The sequence below is a fragment of the Emys orbicularis genome, chromosome 3 (genome assembly GCF_028017835.1).
Source record: "Emys orbicularis isolate rEmyOrb1 chromosome 3, rEmyOrb1.hap1, whole genome shotgun sequence".
In the NCBI taxonomy this organism is placed as follows: domain Eukaryota; kingdom Metazoa; phylum Chordata; order Testudines; family Emydidae; genus Emys; species Emys orbicularis.
Genome location: NC_088685.1, coordinates 200480802 through 200500673, shown reverse-complemented (window position 1 = coordinate 200500673; position 19872 = coordinate 200480802). Strand labels below are relative to the sequence as shown.

The 19872-nt window shown below is 44.4% G+C and overlaps 1 protein-coding gene across 1 annotated transcript in view; it reads right to left on the bottom strand.

Moving 5' to 3' along the window:
* Nucleotides 1-19872, bottom strand: part of SERTAD2 (SERTA domain containing 2) — a 99544-nt gene that overhangs the window by 51980 nt on the left and 27692 nt on the right.

The window sequence follows — 19872 nt, the reverse complement described above, 5'->3', positions numbered from 1 at the left end:
CCCTTGCCTTAATGGTTCTGATTCCATGAAACTGCTAAGGAGGCGGGTGCTGGATGCGTCCCTTGAGGCATAATTTGGAAGGGTATTACTATTTAAACAAAACGTGTTTTTAATGGAAAATCCAGAAGGCTTTTAATTTAATGGAGCTGTTCTTGCGTTGGGTGTTTGTTAGGTGAACTTTACTGTAGGGAAACAGTTCTCCAAACAGGCCAGCCAAGAACTCTCACATCTGGTTATCTATAAATCAGGGCTGGAGAGAAAGGGAATGTGGTCCCAGGGTGGTGTGTTTCAGTTCAAGCCACTGCTAAAACAAGCCATGCAGGTAAACAGCTAAAAGACCCCATTAACAGTCAAAAGGGTCACATATATGGGGTTAAAGCACAGAAACAAAACTACAACGAAGTCCACTTATTTATGCGGAAGGGACGAGCGAGCTATCAGCATGCACTTTACAGACAAACAGGAGGAACGAAGAGTGACCAGATGTCCCGTTTTTATAGGGACAGTTCCATTTTTTGGGACTTTTTCTTATATAGGCGCCTATTACCCCCCACCCCCTGTCCCGTTTTTTCATAGTTGCTATCTGATCACCCTAACTAGGTTCCTGTGGCAAAGAGCTTACAACCTAAACAGTATATAAAAAGAGGGATGCAATGCAAGGGGCAGCAAGTGGCTGAGCCGTGAGGTTATTCTGACGTTTTGTGAGACCGTGATTATTTGTGATCTGTTTTGCTAACACTTCCCTGTGGAGGGGACGAGGATTTACAGGCCTTGTATTTCACAGAGGAATTGTTCTGAGTTAAGGGTGGAGGCCCCTTTGGATGGGAGATTCCGATCACAGGGAAGATGGTGCGAGAGATGGGAGGGACACAATAAAGGGTCTACTTGGGCAGCTTGGGCATGGCAAAGATAGCAAGCAATACACCAAGGGCACAGAGACAGGCTGGAGCTAAACCAAGCAGCCTGAAGGTAAGAATATGCTGCTTAAAGCGGGTAGAGAAGGCGCTCCAAGCCAGTGAAAGGATTTGAAGAGGAGCTAGACCTGACTAGAGCAGCAGGGAGCAGACATGATTTTTGCAGCAGCACTTTGGATGGATTAAAGGGGGCTGAAGTGAAAGCCTGGGAGGCCAGGGATGGGGAAGGTTCGCAGTAATGCAAGCAAACGATGATCGGGTTTGGACGAAGGTGTTAGCAGAGGGAACGGAGAGGAACGGAGTTTGGAAATGGTCTGGAGAAAATACAGCAGGATTCGGCAACAGCATCGATGGGTGGGAGGAGTAAAAAACCACACTGAAGTTGCAAGCCTCTTTTCACAGCATTAATTCAGCTAAGAAACACTGAATCAAATGGGTTTGAACAATGGACTATTCATTGGGGGGGGGGGGGGATGTTGTTCCCTTCAGCCGAGTAAACTATTGTCCAGAGATTTTAAATATTTTTTAAAATTGCAGAGGGTGAACCACTACCCGATAGTTTTGTTCAGAACTGCTGCCCTTACGCCCAGTCACAGCACTGTGTGTTCTTTAGTTTTCTGGTGAACATGGGGTAATTGCTCTCTCTGTAAGTAAATAACTATAACTACAAAGTGACACCCCCCCCCCCCCCCCCTGCAATCTGGAAACATAGTCAGAGTGATGCACAAAAGGCTGCTAAATTTTCAAATGCAGTTCTACCCTGGAAATCGACTCTGTTTAAATAAATAAATAAATAAAACATAAAGGCACCCTCTTACTCAACAGATGCTTCCTCTGTGTGTGTCATAGCTGATCACTTCAACAGCAGGCTTTTTGCTACCACTGCCTTTAGCACTGCCGCTATAGGAGAATGAGCTGGATTCTATTCTAACTTGTGCATCACCAACAGGTGTTTAGGAAGTTCTAGTCAGAGGTTGCTTTCACGGACAGCCATGCAACCCCACTGAAGAGACTGCTTGGAACAGAGGGCAGAATTTGGCCTGCAGAATCTTTCTTGCTGATGTCAAGAGCCGGACAGACCCTAGCATGGCTTTCAGAGCCCATGATGAGGGTGTCAGACTGGCTATTAGAAATATACATCATTGGGCCTAGAAAGTATGATGGCTGGCACTCTGAGTACTTAAGATAGGCTTTCTGCTTGTAAAATGAGCACCCTGGTATGGAAGTCAAAGAGGAACAAGGAACCCCACAGTGACATTTCTATCTTGCAGTTGGGAACCACACTAGTTAGGGGCAAACCTCAGGAGGCTCCGTGCAGATAAACACTTAGGGGCAAACCATAACATTTCGCCACCAGGCTGTCACATGCTCAATCACACGGCCTCGTGGGGGTGCTCTAAGATGGACGTGTCTCAGCCACAACGCTCCCATGAGCAGCCAGCCCAGCATACTGGCGAACATGATATCCTGCTTATCCATTCATCACCGCCCCAGCCCGAGTGTGGCCTCCATGCTTTTGGGGCTAGCATGGGGATGCGGCCCCACCTCCTCTAGGTTCCCAGGGGCATAGGGAGGGAACAGTCCTTGTGCTCTGCAGAAAGCAGGGACTGCAATTGCGAGAGGCATTTGCATCATCCATGCAAGGGGGGAGGAAGGCAAGGCTGCCTGTGCTTCCCTTCCCTGCGCGCACACACACAGAAGCACTTGCATAAGGACCTGTCAGTCTGGCCGACCAATATATTCAGAGATTAATAAGGCCAGAAGGGACCATTATGATCTTCTATGCTGACCTCCTGCATGACACAGGCCACAGAACCTCACCCAGCAGTTTGTACATCAAGCCCATAACTTGTTTGTGCTATGGCATATCTGTTAGAAAGAATCCAACTCTCAACACCACTCTCCCTGAAAGCTCAACACCACTCTCGCTGCAGAACTGGAGTGGAAATCACCTGGGCAAGGGGCTGTCTCACAAAGTTTCTAGTATTTCTTGCTTCTGCTGAGGTCAGAAATACCATAAGAGCCTGTCTAGTTGGTATTTCATCACTACTACTTCCACCAGGAACCAGGAGTTACTTCTACGCATTGCTAAAATGATCCTTTTAGGCAAGTCAGCCAAAACTTTGGACTGTTTAGCTGAAGCTTTGCAGGAGAAAGCTCAGCTCCGTTCTTTTTTTAAAAATCCAAACAACTCTATCCAACCACAGTCTTGGGAACACTGGAAATGACAGAACACCACCTCTTATGTTTTGTCTTTCATACAGAAATGCCATGGGCTTCATTTAGTTCTGGAATACACTGCCAGCACAGGGGCCCATCAGAGGAATGTCAGCCTGACTAGGTGACCCTGAAGGGGGGGGAACTGTACAAGTAGCATTTAATTTGTAACTTAATATTGCATAAATGTAGTCTGTGCATATTATATATTGCACATACAGTTTACACACAAAGGAGCATACCTATTATGCAGGAGAGAAGTGAAGGCAGATGAGGTGATAGTATATAAAACAGTCCAAATCATCAAGTTTACAATTTTCATATACACATTATATATAATTTCATATTGTTTCATATTTAGGGTTAATGTAGTTCACAAAGTATCTTAATACACCAGTCAGGCATCGTGAAGGACTATAGTTTAGGGACCGACATATAAAAAGTGTCAGCTAAGCGCCAAGACGTATACCTTAAAAACACCACACTTCAACTCTTTGAAAATCCCCTGGGTAACTGGTTGTGCCTGGAGTCGACCTTTGTGGCTCCTGGCCATGAGTCCCATAGTTTTTCAGGTCTCTCTAACATTGATCTGAGCTTTCATTTTAAGAGGGGGGGGGGGAAGTTTCTACCTCTTTTCATTGTGAAAAGAACCTTCAAAATGTGAACTGAAGGCTAGGGCTGAAAGGACAACAAAACAACTCCCGCCCCCCAAGTCATTCATAGTCCCACTCCCAACCACATGGATAATGGTCCATTTAAAATCAGTGAGTTAAATTTGGGTCCCCACCACCCTCTTCCCCAAAAGAACCATCTCACTGGGTTACCAAAATAGCAAGGAGTGACCCCAGCTGTGTAGAGAATGCCTGCTTGCAATACTCAGGCTATGCAGAATACACACAGGCAGATAACTATACTTCCCAAGGCTGCTCTCCTCACAGCTTTGCCAGTATGCCTGCACCACACATTTTCTTCTGTCACCTACACACCGAGGACTTCTCCAATCCCCTCCATCAAAAGGTGCAGAGGGAGAACAATTCACAGGCTGGCTTGCAGAGCCTGGCCTGCCCTTCAGGAGCACTACAATCCCCCGAAAAGCTACTCCCTGCTCCCTCCATGCAGCCACCAACATACAGAAGAGAAGGAATAATGCAGGGGACAGGAGGGATAGGGTCAGGGAAGAGAACCACTGGGGGAGGAAAGACCAAGAGAAGGCACGAGAGGAGATATGAAGGTGAAGTCGGACCAGTGGGTGAAAGGTTTGAGGGGAGAAGACTGGTGGGTGGAATGAAAAAGAGAGAAAAAACAAAAAACACTGAAGTTAAGAATTAGAGGGAGGACATGGCCAATTCAGAAAATAAAAGGAAAAAAAGGCTATTTTATAGACCGAAGAAACGATCAAACATTTAAAAAGGATGACGTTAGCCTGAGGAAATACACTTACCTTGAAAATGATTACAAGAAAGATATACCAATAGAGAGACACAAAACAAGTGGAGGATAGGAAGAGGAAAGGAAAATAAGGAGGGAACAAACATGGAATCATAGTTCTTTTTGCCTTCACTCACACAGGTGCAACTCTCCTTAAAGTTTGTGTTTAAGTGAGACAAGAATTGGGCCCCATATTTGACAGTCCCAGCAGATCATCTTCAGACTAGGATTAGTGGCCCCCTCCCCCCTCACTCCAAAAAGGATATTCTACGAATGCCTCTGCCAAACCCTCCATCACAAGCAAGGACATGCAGTATCCAGACCAGGGGTCGGCAACCTTTCAGAAGTGGTGTGCCGAGTCTTCATTTATTCACTCTAATTTAAGGTTTCGCGTGCCAGTAATATATATTATAGACTTATAGAAAGAGACCTTCTAAAAACATTAAAATGTAACTAAACGATTGTTGTATGTAAAGTAAATAAGGTTTTTAAAATGTTTAAGAAGCTTCATTTAAAATTAAATTAAAATGCAGAGCCCCCCCGGACTGGTAGCCAGGACCCGGGCAGTGTGAGTGCCACTGAAAATCAGCTCGCGTGCCGACTTCGGCACGCGTACCATAGGTTGCCTACCCCTGATCTAGACTATGCTCATTGATTTTAAAATCAGATTACCAGACTCAAGGTACCAATCAACCCACATTATCAGTTCAAATTATTTCAGCTGAAAGTTTTTATTTATCAAATACATTTTTTACTTGTAGGTTAAACATTGTAGTAACAAAATTTCTAAAAAGTATTGCACTGTCCCCTACGAAACAAAAATAAGGCTCCCCCAATCACGTCCCGGTACTGCACTTTGCCTCCAAACTCCATGAAAGTCTGGCATGAACTTCCCTTTCAGACATCATACTTCCCAAGGACAGACTTATAGAAAAGATGCACTAGTTCCCTTACATCATATGTACATGGACTCAGGGGCAGATAAAAATGGCTGTGTGAATGTACTGTGTGCAGATGAAGCTGCAAGCAAATGTCTTCACTCTTTCTGTTGTAATATGATACCTGGCTTTCGTGATCATTCCAGCTCTTGAATTAGGAATGGAAAATGTGAAAGCTCTTTCACAGCAAAGGTTTAGGCACAAAAATCTCCATGCTACTTTCTTATGATATTTGCTTTACAATGGACTTTAACACCTGTGATAGGTACACACACGCACAGATCAGTGTGCAAAGGCTGCCAACCAGTGTCTCTTATACTGTGGTTCCAGTAAAGCCTAAGTTTCCTTGAATTTATTTCAAGTGCCATATTTTTCAAGGTGGCCTCCCCAGCTTTGCCGCTGTAAGTTGCAATTTTGTGGATGCAAAAAAAAGCATTTAAACAAATAGCTACAGCTATCTAGTTGGGTGAAATTTTGGAACAGCCTTCCGAGGGAAACGGTGGGGGCAAAAGACCTCTCTGGCTTCAAGATTAGGCTAGATAAGTTTATGGAGGGAATGGTTTGATGGGATAACGTGATTTTAGTCAATTAGGCAATAACGTGCCATCGCTGGTAAAATGAGGGTCCGGCTGGAGAATCTTGCCTGTATGCTCGGGGTTCTACTGATCGCCATATTTGGGGTCGGGAAGGAATTTTCCTCCAGGGTAGACTGGCAGCGGCCCTGGAGGTTTTTCGCCTTCCTCCACAGCATGGGGCAGGGGTCGCAAGCTGGAGGATTCTCTGCGACTTGAAGTCTTTAAATCACGATCTGGAGACTTCAACAGCTGAGTTAAGGGAAAGTGGGTGGGTCAGCTTTTGTGGCCTGCATCATGCGGGAGGTCAGACTAGATGACCATAATGGTCCCTTCTGACCTTAAAGTCTATTAGTCTATGAGTCTAGTTAATGTTGCAAATCAGAGAGTTAGATATCTAACTGCCAATAGCTGCTTCTGCAAAAACTGTTCCCGTAGTTGACTGCAGGAGTAAAATGAGAGGCTGAGTTGAGATCCCTACAAAAATGTTGTCCTTAATTTAAAAAAAAAAAAAAATTCCTTCAGTATACATGTGCAAGCGAATCAAGGCATCTTCATGCACATTTGCTTCTTTTTGTACCCTTTCATACAACTGGCAACTTTAATTCCCTAATAAAGTATATGTTTTGTTTTGCAAGAGTTTACAGTCGCTATACTTTGCAATATAAATCTAAATGCTTGGCTTCCGCAGACAGTTGTGCATTGGTGAAAAGTATGGTGTAGTCCAGGGATCGGCAACCTTTGGCACACGGCCCGCCAGGTAAGTACCCTGGTGGGTCAGGCTGGTTTGTTTACCTGATGCGTCCGCAGGTTCGGCCAATCGCGGCTCCCACTGGCCGCGGTTCTCCGTTCCAGGCCAATGGGGGTGGCGGGAAGTGGCGGCCAGCACATCCCTCGTCCCGCGCCGCTTCCCGCAGCCCCCATTGGCCTAGGACGGCAAACCGCGGCCAGTGGGAGCCACGATCGGCCAAGCCTGCGGACGTGGCAGGTAAACAAACCGACCCGGCCCGCCAGGGCGCTTACCCTGGCGAGCCGCGTGCCAAAGGTTGCCGATCCCTGGTGTAGTCGCATGCTACAAAGGAGAAACTTTCTCGCTGAGTGTTGTGTCTAAGTGATTTCAATTAAACAATTATACACTTTGCTAAGCATTGTAACATGCTGCAAGGCTTTTGATGGCAACATGATTTAATCCAGGGGTTCTCAAACTGGGGGTTGGGCCCCCTCAGGGGGTCGTGAGGTTATTACAGGGGGGGTCGCGAGCTCTCAGCCTCCACCCCAAACCCCGCTTTGCCTCTAGCATTTATAATGGTGTTAAATATATAAAAAAGTGTTTTTAATTTATAAGGGGGGGTCACACTCAGAGGCTTGCTATGTGAAAGGGTCACCAGTACAAAAGTTTAAGAACCACTGATTTAATAGGTTGGAGGGGGGGGGGGGAAGAGGGGCACAGCCCCACAATCCTGCTGAATCCAGCATAACAATTCCTGATGTCAGATTACCTTTTTCTACAGTAATAGTAGCAAGAGTATCTTCTTTCCCCTCTGCTCTAATAGGGCTTCCCACTTAGGCTCGAGGTCTACAGGAGAACAGAAAAATGGTTCAATATGGGTCAAGAGAACTTGGTAGCTCTTGAGATTAGCATACTGATCGCTTCCTCCTAGAGACAGAGGTTTATGTCTAGCTCAGGTGGCAAATTTCTGCATGCCCCACAGTGAAGGAAAAGTAAATCAGTGCATCACCGGTCAATAATCATTCGATAAAAGACCAGAATTAGTTAATACAGCATCAGGACAGTCATGTTAAGCCATCAAAAAATGCAAGCAGATTAAATTACAGAAGCAGGGCCAAATTCAGAGGAAGACAAAGATGGTATAATTTCACCCCCCGCAAAGGTTCAAGAGCATTCATTTTTCCGTTGGCAGTGTTGTTGTTATAACCATGTTGATCCCAGGATATCAGAGAGAAGGTAGGCGAGATCATCTCTTTTATTGGACCAATTTCTGTTCAGGAAAGAGACAAGCTTTTGAGCTACTCAGAGCTCTTCTTCAGGTCTGGCAGATCTCCTCATTTTTCTGAACAGCTGAGAGGTTTCTAAAACTGCAGCTACTGTGCATATGGAATTTACTCTAGTGAGACCATCACGGATCCTCATAAATGTTTACATTTGTCAGTGTGGTGGGAAATAGGAATTCATTATGCAAATGAATAATGAAAAATAAAAGCCTGCCCTCTGAACTAAACATTAGGGCTAGGGTATCCTAGACTGCTGGGTCCTAAACTGTGTTTTGTGGAGCGTTGGCTGGTCACATGTTGCTGGCTTGCTATCTCATTTCCAGCTGCTTCTACAGATGCCAAGGCTCTTCATTGCAAAGAACTGGCAGACTAGTAAAAGCAGCTAGAGGAAAAAGAGGAGGAGGAAGCAGACCGGCTGTCTCCAATAAGAGCATCAGAGGGCACAACTGCACTGCCCTCAGGCACCACTAGTATGACGGGAGCTGCTAACCACTGGTAAAGGAATAATAACCAGGGAGAAAGGAATGAGGCAGCAAGATATTATGTCTAGGGGAGAAGGGATAGAAGAGGGCCAGGTCGCTGGGCAGCATCTTAAAAGAGATGAAGAATGGAGCCAAAGAGGAGAAAAATGTGGTCAAGTAACAGAGAAGCATGTGCAAGAAAGAAGGGAAAGAATCACAGAGTAGATGGGAGGAGAGGGGAAGAGATGAGGAGACACAGTGCAAGCAACTTCTTTTTCCCCAGATGGGACTGACCACAGTAAAGATAGCTAAAATGTAGACACACTTTCCTAATATTACTTTGCTATGTAGACTGTTGAGATGGTCCACAAGACAAATCTCTTTATTCAGATATGATCCAAACCATTAAAAAAAAAAAAAACCTTCTTCCCAGTCTCCTAGTGCTAACGAGTTACACGTTATGCTGTGTCTGTCTTTACTGTAGTGCCATGGTGGCAGTTCTGCATGTAACACAGAAGCAGTCCTATTGCTTCCAGCATGATCTCCCAAATACTCTCACCCCCGCCTGTGGCCAGGAAAAAGAGACTTGCCCGGTGTAATTTGAACCCCTATCCTAAACTTTACCTGCATCAGTAGCCAGACATCTAAATCTTTGATGCCACAGTGCTGGCTTCTGCAAAGCACTGCTCCTGTAAAGGAGCCATTCATGGAGCAGCTGGGAATGCTCCTCTCAAGGTTATTGAACATGGATATATGAGCTAAGATTTGCTATTACATGGATTTATAAAAGGTGCCCGTCTAGACCCATTTTACATGATTTAGATAAAGAGACATTTTTCCTCATTACAGGGAACATATACCCCTTTTCCTTCTGTATTTATCGGGCCAACCTCCATGAAATGGGGGAAGAGCCAGAAGGCCAATCGTGGAAAATTCTTTACAGGCCTGGACAAATGTAGCCAGAATCAGGCTCAGATGGGTCTCTGGTGAATGCCAGCTGCTGAGACCACACTGCACCCAGCTTCCGTGAGCTCTCCTACTGGGACAAAACTCAGCAGACATATCCCTGCTGAGCACAGGTGTCATGGTGGCAGCATACAGGAAGAGGCCATCTTTGAGAGAGCCAGATTTTAGACCATGCACAGCTTTGCACACCATAATAATTGGTCCCTTGAATTTTTCCCAGACACAGATTGGCAGCCAAAGTAAAGTATGGAGGACAGGTGTAAGATGCTCTGGCCAACACGCCCTCTTCCCAAGGTGGGCAGCTGTGTTCTACAATAGCAGCTCTTCTGGGAAAGGCCCACACAGAGTGCCCTGCCATAGTATGGCCTTGAGAAAGGGAGGCAAGACCGCATTTGACAGAAAATGTTGCAAAATCCTGGCAAGCCAAAAGATGAAAAGGGGCATCTCCTGGGTCACTAGAGAGTGGGAATCCAATAGAAGTGATTGTGATCCCCTTTGATAACTGGCAGGCAGATTAATCAACTGGGAGTGCACTCATTGACCCTGCAAATTTCTCAAAACTTTCTTCTCTGCCAACATGCTTCACCTCCCTCTTATCCAGGCGGTGCCAAAGCTCACTAGATTTCATGCAAGTCACCATCGCCACCAGACACTCCACTCAGGTAGGTGCCTTAGGCAGATGCTAAGGGCTTGTCTATACTTACGCGCTGGTTCGGCGGCAGGCAATCGAACTTCTGGGTTCGATTTATCGCGTCTTGTCTGGACGCAATAAATCGAACCCAGAAGTGCTCGCCATCGACTCCGGTAATCCTGCTCGGCGCGAGGAGTCGACGGGGGAGCCTGCCTGCCGCGTCTGGACCGTGGTAAGTTCGAACTAAGGTACGTCGACTTCAGCTACGTTATTCACGTAGCTGAAGTTGCGTACCTTAGTTCGAATTGGGGGGTTAGTGTAGACCAGGCCTAAGTGAGCAGGGAAAGCTCAAACTGGGCCTGATGGGATGGAGACAGAAAGAGGAATGTTATCAGTATATCGATAATACTTGCAGCCCTCAGCACCTCACAGTCTTTATATATATATACACACACACACACACACACACACACACACACCAGCAAGAGAGCAAGACTGAACCCTTCAGGACTCCAAACAAAAGTATCCTCATGGCACAGGATGGTAAAAATGTCCCATGCTGCAATTACATTTCCTTTAATGCATGGCCTCTACACACGCCTCTCCTGCTTCATCTCTCACAGTTCATTAGAAACTCATGGCGACCTGTTAGGATGATTCGGGGAGAGGGGCCCATTTGGGCCTAGAGCATGTCCTAAACCAGGGATGGGCAAACTACGGCCCGGGGGCCACATCTGGCCCTTCAGATGTTGTAATCCGGCCCTCAAGCTCCCGCCGGGGAGCAGGGTCTGGGACTTGCCTGGCTCTGTGCCATGGCTCTGCACAGCTCCTGGAAGCAGTGGCATGTCCCCCCTCTGGCTCCTATATGTAGGGGCAGCCAGGGGGCGCCGCATGCTGCTGGGCCCAAAGCTCCCATTAGCCAGGAACCATGGCCAATGGGAGCTGTAGGGGTGGCGTCCGAGGATGGGGCAGCGAGCAGAGCCCCCGACTGCCCCTGTGCGTAGGAGCCGGAGCGGGGACATGCCACTGCTTCTGGGAGCTGATTGAGGTAAGTGCCACCCGAAGCCTGCACCCCAACCCCCTGCCCTAGCCCTGATCCCCCTCCTGCCCTCTGAGCCCCTCAGTCCCAGCCCAGAACACCCTCCTGCACCCCCAACCCTTCATTTCCAGCCTCACCCCAGAGCCTGCACCCCCAGCTGGAGCCCTCAGCCTCCCACCCTCTCCAGAGCCCCTTCCCACACCCTGAACTCCTAATTTCTGGCCCCACCTCAGAGCCCTCACCCTCTCCCGCACCCCAACCCCCAATGTTGTGAGCATTCATGGCCCGCCATACAATTTCCATACCCAGATGTGGCCCTTGGGCCAAAATGTTTGCCCACCCTGTCCATCACAGCAGGCCTATTGAAGGCTGGAAAGGCTTTTAGCTTGGGCTGGAAGAGATGGTGTTCAGATCATGCAAGTTCCTTATACCCCCAGCATCATACTGTAAAAATCAGGTCCAGAGTGTATCCACTTACACAATCAGAATCAACAGTCACATGGGATGACCTCAGGGGTGACATGAAAGTCATGAGATGCCAGGTCACTGAGCTAAAGATATGGTCTGCGCAAAGTCCCCCAGGGCAACCAGTCTTGGTGACACCAGTACAAGCACCAGTCTGCCAGCTTAAATAGGAAGCCTATGAGGGAGAGGGGTGTGCACTAATAAGGTTCCCAGCAGATTGTCACAGGAGTTGCACATCCAGAGGGTGCAGTTAAACAACAACTTCAACCTTGATATGGGGCACAGGATGGAAAAAGCAACAGAAATTGGATGGTGCTGTAGAGGAGATGGTCTACTTGTAGTTCATCTGTAGAACTATCTCTAAAACAATATGAATGCATTTTATCAGGCCAGTTATGCCAGGATATTTAGAATTGCTGCTGGGGATTGGAATCTTGTAGACACATCAGACTAACAAAATTTTTGTTTTTATAAAAACACTCTGGTATCAAGGTTATATTGTTCGAAAACAGTTCAAACATGCAGTTTCAAATCATGGTTTATTTGTAAAATGTGTATATCAAAGGGGGGAAAAAACAGAGCTCTGGAAATTTCATAGATCTATGCAACACGAACACAATGGTCAGCAGGATTTACTGCATTCGGAAGAATACTTGGAAGCACTGGGTGGGGTGCCCCAACAGATGCTGACCACTGCTACTGAGGGATGTAAAATAGAAGTGAGGCCAGGAAATGGGTGGGGAGGGGCGAATAGTGAATGACATGGCCATGGTCAGGAAATGCACTTGGCAAGAGGTGTGGAAAACAGAGCTTTACAGGAGTAAAACGCACACCACAAAGCAGGAGAAGGAGGAGAATTGCCAGCTATGGAGAATTGGGAATGGTGCCATTTGACAGCAAATTATGACCAGCAGTGGCTTGGTGCTGGTTAAGGCCTGGTATCATGTGATCTGTGCTCAGATAAAAGGGAATAAAGGAAAATGAAGACTAAGAGACACCTTTATAATAAGGTAATAAAACAGTTAAAATTAGGAAGTTGGAGCAAACACTTCTGTCAACGGCAGTACATTGGAAACAATGGATTTCTATAGAGGGTTAGTTTTGCAGTAAAGGCAGCCACCAGTAAACTGTATTCTAACAAGCAAGTTAACTACAGAGCTGTCCCTTTACGAGGCAAAGCTGAAGTAATACTTTCCCCTTTTTAGGATGATTCATAGATTCAAGGACTGGAAGGGACCTCGAGAGGTCATCGAGTCCAGTCCCCTGCCCGCATGGCAGGACCAAATACTGTCTAGACCATCCCGGATAGACATTTATCTAACCTACTCTTAAATAGCTCCAGAGATGGAGATTCCACAACCTCCCTAGGCAATTTATTCCAGTGTTTAACCACCCTGACAGTTAGGAACTTTTTCCTAATGTCCAACCTAGACCTCCCTTGCTGCAGTTTAAGCCCATTGCTTCGTGTTCTATCCTCAGAGGCTAAGGTGAACAAGTTTTCTCCCTCCTCCTTATGACACCCTTTTAGATACCTGAAAACTGCTATCATGTCCCCTCTCAGTCTTCTCTTTTCCAAACGAAACAAACCCAATTCTTTCAGCCTTCCTTCATAGGTCATGTTCTCAAGACCTTTAATCATTCTTGTTGCTCTTCTCTGGACCCTTTCCAATTTCTCCACATCTTTCTTGAAATGCGGTGCCCAGAACTGGACACAATACTCCAGCTGAGGCCTAACCAGAGCAGAGTAGAGCAGAAGAATGACTTCTCGTGTCTTGCTCACAACACACCTGTTAATACATCCCAGAATCATGTTTGCTTTTTTTGCAACAGCATCACACTGTTGACTCATATTTAGCTTGTGGTCCACTATAACCCCTAGATCCCTTTCTGCCGTACTCCTTCCTAGACAGTCTCTTCCCATTCTGTATGTGTGAAACTGATTTTTTCTTCCTAAGTGGAGCACTTTGCATTTGTCTTTGTTAAACTTCATCCTGTTTACCTCAGACCATTTCTCCAATTTGTCCAGATCATTTTGAATTATGACCCTGTCCTCCAAAGCAGTTGCAATCCCTCCCAGTTTGGGATCATCCGCAAACTTAATAAGCGTACTTTCTATGCCAATATCTAAGTCGTTAATGAAGATATTGAACAGAGCCGGTCCCAAAACAGACCCCTGCGGAACCCCACTCGTTATGCTTTTCCAGCAGGATTGGGAACCATTAATAACAACTCTCTGAGTACGGTTATCCAGCCAGTTATGCACCCACCTTATAGTAGCCCCATCTAAATTGTATTTGCCTAGTTTGTCGATAAGAATATCATGCGAGACCGTATCAAATGCCTTACTAAAGTCTAGGTATCTTTTGAGAAGGGAATAAAGTAAGAGATCAGAGTGTAGGGCACTGTACCATTTTGACACCGACAGATGGCTCAGTATGTCCCAAGAACACCATCAAAATCATCCTGCTGCGTCTGGATGCCAGGTCCAGCGATAGCAAGTAGACAGCCTGTGCAGGAGTTACACCCTCTTAAATGAGAGAGTGCATATGTAATGTAGGTCAGAAACTGGAGCAACAACAGGGCAAAAGAACAGTAAGAGAGAGTCACTTGAAGAGATGCTTGAGTGTATTTTCTAGGTCCCAAGATAAGGATTTATCTAACGACAAACACCGTTTAGAAATCTAGTGGGATCTCCAAGATGTGAGCATAACCGAACTGTCCCCCTCATACTCACTCCTGGTGTCGTCTTATAGGACATGGTTCTTTACAAATACATGATGAGAAAATCTCTGCCCCAAATAACCTACACTCTAAACAGAAACGACAAAGGGTTGGAGAATGGTCATATTATTAATGGGGAATGGGGGCTGAAAAATTAAGTCACTTGCTCAAGCTCACACAGCAAGTATGCGACAGATCTGGGAACTGAACTCAGGTCTCCAGAGTTCCAGTCTAGTTGTGCCTTTAGCACAAGACCATTCTTTCTCTCCTTATTGTCTCAATCAGTCAGACTGCACATTCTTCAGGGCAGGGATCAATCCTTTTACTTATTCTGTGAGGTGCCGAACATTTTTGGGTGATGTAAAAATTAACGTATTCCCTTAAAAAAAAAAAACCTAATCTGCCTTGGAAGGTAGGAAAATGTGCTGTCCTATTATTTAGGGACAGGTATCTGTATTTGGGGCAGCAGAAAGAAGAACATCGGGGCTACACAGGACGGAAAAGAGTAAGAGAAAGTACAGTCTCATGGAGGCTAACTGAAAGCTCCTTGAGACATTACAAATGAGTGATGTTTGCACAGCATTTTGTAAACGTAAAACAAATAATAAGCATTAAATATGAGGGATTCCGCTTAAGTCAAGCCTAAGAATGTCTTAATCTGAAGGACTATTTCCAGTGACACCCAGTGCTTCTTGCTGAGCATTTAGGAACGGAGGATTCTGCACATTAGTTTTTGCAAAATACAGTACAAAATGAATCATGAAGCTGGTTATTAGTGGAGTTACTGGACCAACCATGTCAACCAGGTCAGAGGTTAGCTCATAGATGGGCAAGCCTAGAAGTGTTCCTAAGGCTAGAGCTTTATAAACCAATGTGGTCCTTCACAGAGGGATCTTTTTGCCCAAGTATAAATTAACCATTAACCATTTAAAATTACAAACAACATCCTTTGTGCACATATTCCGAGCACCCCATAATTGAAAGGTCAGTATAATGTACAAAATGTTGTCCATTTGAAATACAACACTTTTATGAGAATTGTTTTGATTTAGCCAGCTTTTTGGAACACAACAATTGACCTAACTTTGTGCAGCACGCTGACACAAGTAGCTGTTTAGAGCACACAGCTAACATAAATTTTTATATATTGTGGTTTGACAATCTGATTCAAAACGTGTCTGATTTAACACGCTTATCTGATTTTCCAACGACTAAGAAAAGGAAAATACTTTGACAAGGATTAGCACTACGCAAATATTTTGTGATTACAATTTTTCAAAAGTTTGTTTAAATTGGCTCCTGAGGCACAGTAAGAGAGCCCTTCACAACGCAGTTTGGAGAGAACTGTAGTTTAAGAGCACTAGAGGATATGTTTGCTCTCCGGGCTTACAGGAATCCCATTTCACCCCTCTCTAAGTTCTACTAGTTGATCGGCACAGAGGCAATGAATTTTGCCTTCCTGGATGGTGCACAGAAAGTTATGATGAGTGCTGTAGGTTAACACACCTCAGCATACTCCGTTTCTGCCATCTGAAACCAAACACAGTACTCCCTACCCGTAACTAGAGTCACCGGTTTATTTCAGTGTTGCTTGCAAGTTATTTTTATAGGGACTTAATTATTTTTCTCTGGGTCTTGGCACTGCCAACTAATTATCCTGAGCAAAACCCGTGGGTGGTTGCAGACTTGCAGTCATGCACCTGTATCTGTGATTAGGTGACGGAGAATTGGACACCACTCACCCACCCTGACAGCGACACACACACTTCTCGAAACACCTTTCCTGGCCTTGAGAAAGTTCTCGGATGAAATTCTGGCTGCACTGAAGTCAATAGCAAATGACTTCAATGGAGCCAGGATCTCACCCCCGTCTTCAGCCCATCCCCTCAACCCAACCCCCTTTACGATCTCTGTAAGGTAAAGATCATAAGATAAATATCATCTTATTAAGGTAAAGCTCCTATTTCAAAGGCTGGTGGTCACAAGAGCAGCACTAAACTCAGCAGCTTCAGACCACCTGAGTTTTGCTTTAATTTGCAAGTTTGAATGAACCCAAAGCTGAACATGAAGCTTCTGAATTTTGCCTGGTTTTGGTTCGAAACTAGAAACAGACACTGCATTTAACAAGTCCCAAGTTCACTCGAATTACTGCCAAAGATCATCAGGCCTTGTAATGAAAGCCAAAGCCCAGCAAGTTTTGTCCAGTTTCAGGTTTTGTAACAGAAGTTTCTCTCAGCATTAGTCATTGCTTGTTTACCTTAAATGTTGGGGGGTGGGGGGGAGAATGTAAAGCATGTGTATTTCAAGTGGGAACATATATCTCAAGTTCATATCACTACAAATATTCCTGTGCCCAAACAATTTCTAAATAAATAAAAAGAACCAAATTGTGTCCTTATTTATATTCAAATCAAGGGCATTGCCTGGTTATAACCAAGGACAGAATTTGATCCACTGTGCAAAGTTAAGTCAACTAAAAAACTGGAAAGTGAACTAGCCCTCAGGGACTGGATAGCTCAAGGGACCCAAATGCAGTATAGAGCACCAGGTAACCTGTTTGAATCCAACCCAGACAGAAACCAAATCCCAGTTGCTGGCTTTTCCTAGGGATAGTCAAAGTCAACTTTTCCCCCAGAGAACTTCTCAGAACTCATCTCTACAGCTGGCACTAACGGACAACCTGGCTAGCAGCATGCAATCAGAACAACCAAGGTATGAATGGAATTGGAGACTAAGCAACCCTTATCCCCAGAGATAGACACTTCAGCTTAAGGCTGAGGTATGCTGGCAGGACATGTTGGGGCAGCTCACATGGATGCTGCCTGGGCCACACCTGTTCTGTGGGTAAGCAGAGGACTTCAGTCTCCAAAGCCTTTGGTTAATCTGGCTCCTTTCACAGTCACTTAAAACCAGGCATTATCAAAATAAATGTTTTATTGATAATAGATGAAAAAAGGAAGGACTGAAAGGATTGGGCTGTAGCATTTATTAAGAGTGCATCCATGTACAACTTCTCTCACTCACTGATATAATCAACATCAGTCCTTACATTTTTCTGGCCTACAGCCATACCTTAGGCTGTGATCTCCTCAGTTCTTGCAAGCTGAGCAGGGTCAGGTTGGGTCAACACATGAAAGAGAAAGACCTTCAGAGAAAAATCCAAGAGTTGCAGGAAATGGAGTAGGTAGGGATTCAATAGTAGCACTCGTCTTCCCTCTGACTCATGTTGTTGAGGCAATAAGTATTTTTAAGGTGAGATACTGAAAACAAAGTCCTGATCACCTGATCATTAAAGATCTAGCAGTACTTTTTGCAAGAAAAGACCCTCTCTCAGTTTAGGTTACCTGTTTACTTAAGTTCCCGTACACTTTCAAATAGCTACAATAAACTTCTCCACTTCCTGTCCTAAACTCTTGTATGTTGCTGTACTGTTAAACAGCTGCTGCATTCCACCCTACACGTGGCTGCTTTTCATTAGCAAGTGAAGTGATTTCTGTATGTGTATATGAATAGCTTGCAAAGTGCATTAGGATCCTTCATGATGCACGATCCATTATAAATGTGTAATATTAGTTACTTTTGTTAGAATTGCCAATGCGAGTGATTTCCGCATCTATAACCGACAAACAAATGCATTTAAACCAGATAAATAAAGTGCACAAGATACAGTTTTTTCCAGCTGTAATTCATTCAAAAGTTCTAAAACTTTCTATAAAAGCTAATGAGTTCATTTATGCAAGTCCCACGTGTCAGCTAGCAAAATGATCACTTTTACACTATGTCATCTGACAGTTCCTGCACTCCCTGCAAATTCGTCTTGATTTGAGATAGCACAAACTCTTGTGGGTACATTTTCCAAGGAATTATGTGGCATACTAACTGCACAGTTCCCATTGGAGCCAATGAGAGTCAGATAGCTAAAATCCCAAACAACTCTTTTGAAAATTTACCCCATGGAGTCAGTCACAAAGCTTTAATGATGGGACTTCCTCAGGGAGATAGCTTTAAACAGTTACAGAAACTGCTAAAGAGAAACTTACAATAGCAATAATAGCAACTTGCTTTCTAATCTTTGTACTTTCAGCTACTTAAAGGTGTTTGGAGGAGTTATTCCGAAATGACCTCAACGTGACTATGTTTGGCATTCTACCACAGGGAAAAAAGGGCACTCACAAAGACTCGCCTTCTCCTTCATTAATATTTCCTGCAGATAAAATTCAGATTTTTGTTATCCATGAATTTATCAATTAAATGTTTTCAATTCCTCAGTCCATTAGGTTGCTTTTAATTAGACCTCGTGCCAGTGTCAGAATACAGTGTCAGAAACTCTGGAGTTACATTTTCCATTGATCATGTAGTAAACAGTCCATCAGAAAAAGTATCCTCCTAAAACATACATACAAAAATATAGGAGAGAGGAAGAAAACCAAACCCAGCATAGTTCTCTCCTACCAGAGCCATCCTGCATCATCACACACATATATGCTGTATGTATTTAGAAGAAAGATACAACAGGATTATTGTACAGGGGTAATGTTGGTGAAATATGGGGGCAAAGGAGAGAATAATATTCTAGTACAATTTAAGAAAAAGATGCCTCTTCTTTTTAAGATAGAAAAAACTTCCAAAACAAACAAACAAAAAAACCTTTCAAGTAATTTCATATCAGAAGAACATACACATTAACACTTCAAGCTAAAAAAGCTACAGATCCGAAACAGAATGCTCTATGGCTATTCTGCCCCGTGTACCAGATGTACTGTATAGTAATTGTCTAGGCAGCAAGATCACTGCTTATTTTGGAGTTAAACTAACAAGCTTGGGCTAAATTCTGCCCTCAGATCCACACAAGCGTCTCCTATTGACTTCAGTTGTACAACATGAAAGTGACCTTGTCCCACATCTTACTTAAGACTTTTTTTTAATATTTTTCTGTTTCTTAAAAAAAACAAAAAAAGTAAAATAAATATACCCCAGGGTGCAACTGAAAAGCTGCAACTTTGTGCCAAAACATAGTTGAGACAGACACTTTTTAACTTGACTGGAAAGGACACAGTCCACTTGAAATCTAGCCAAGTGGGGGAGGGGAGGAACAGTTTACAAATTACTTTCAGTTCTCTACCTGCCCCCATTGTCCCCTGTCAATTTTGGGGGTTTTACAATCACAATGTTTCTATTTAAAAAAAAAATTCTCTACCAGTTGCCCTGTGAAAGACACACACACACAAACAAGGAAACAGAACAGAGCAAAGAGTGGAACTAACTAACTACGACCAAAGCGTTATCAAAATTCACAAAGTCAACAAGCTGGGAAAAGAAAAGCTTTCCCCTCTAATCTCTTTGAGTTATAGTAATTTTGGATATGACTTGTATCAAAAGTAGATAAAATATTTTGGGGCAAATGTGCGAGTTTTTTTTTTAAAACTTGATCCCTTTCAAGTTAAAAAAATGTGCAGGGGGGGGCCCCTAAAGAACCACCCTCCGCCTAAGACAACAAAATAAAAGGC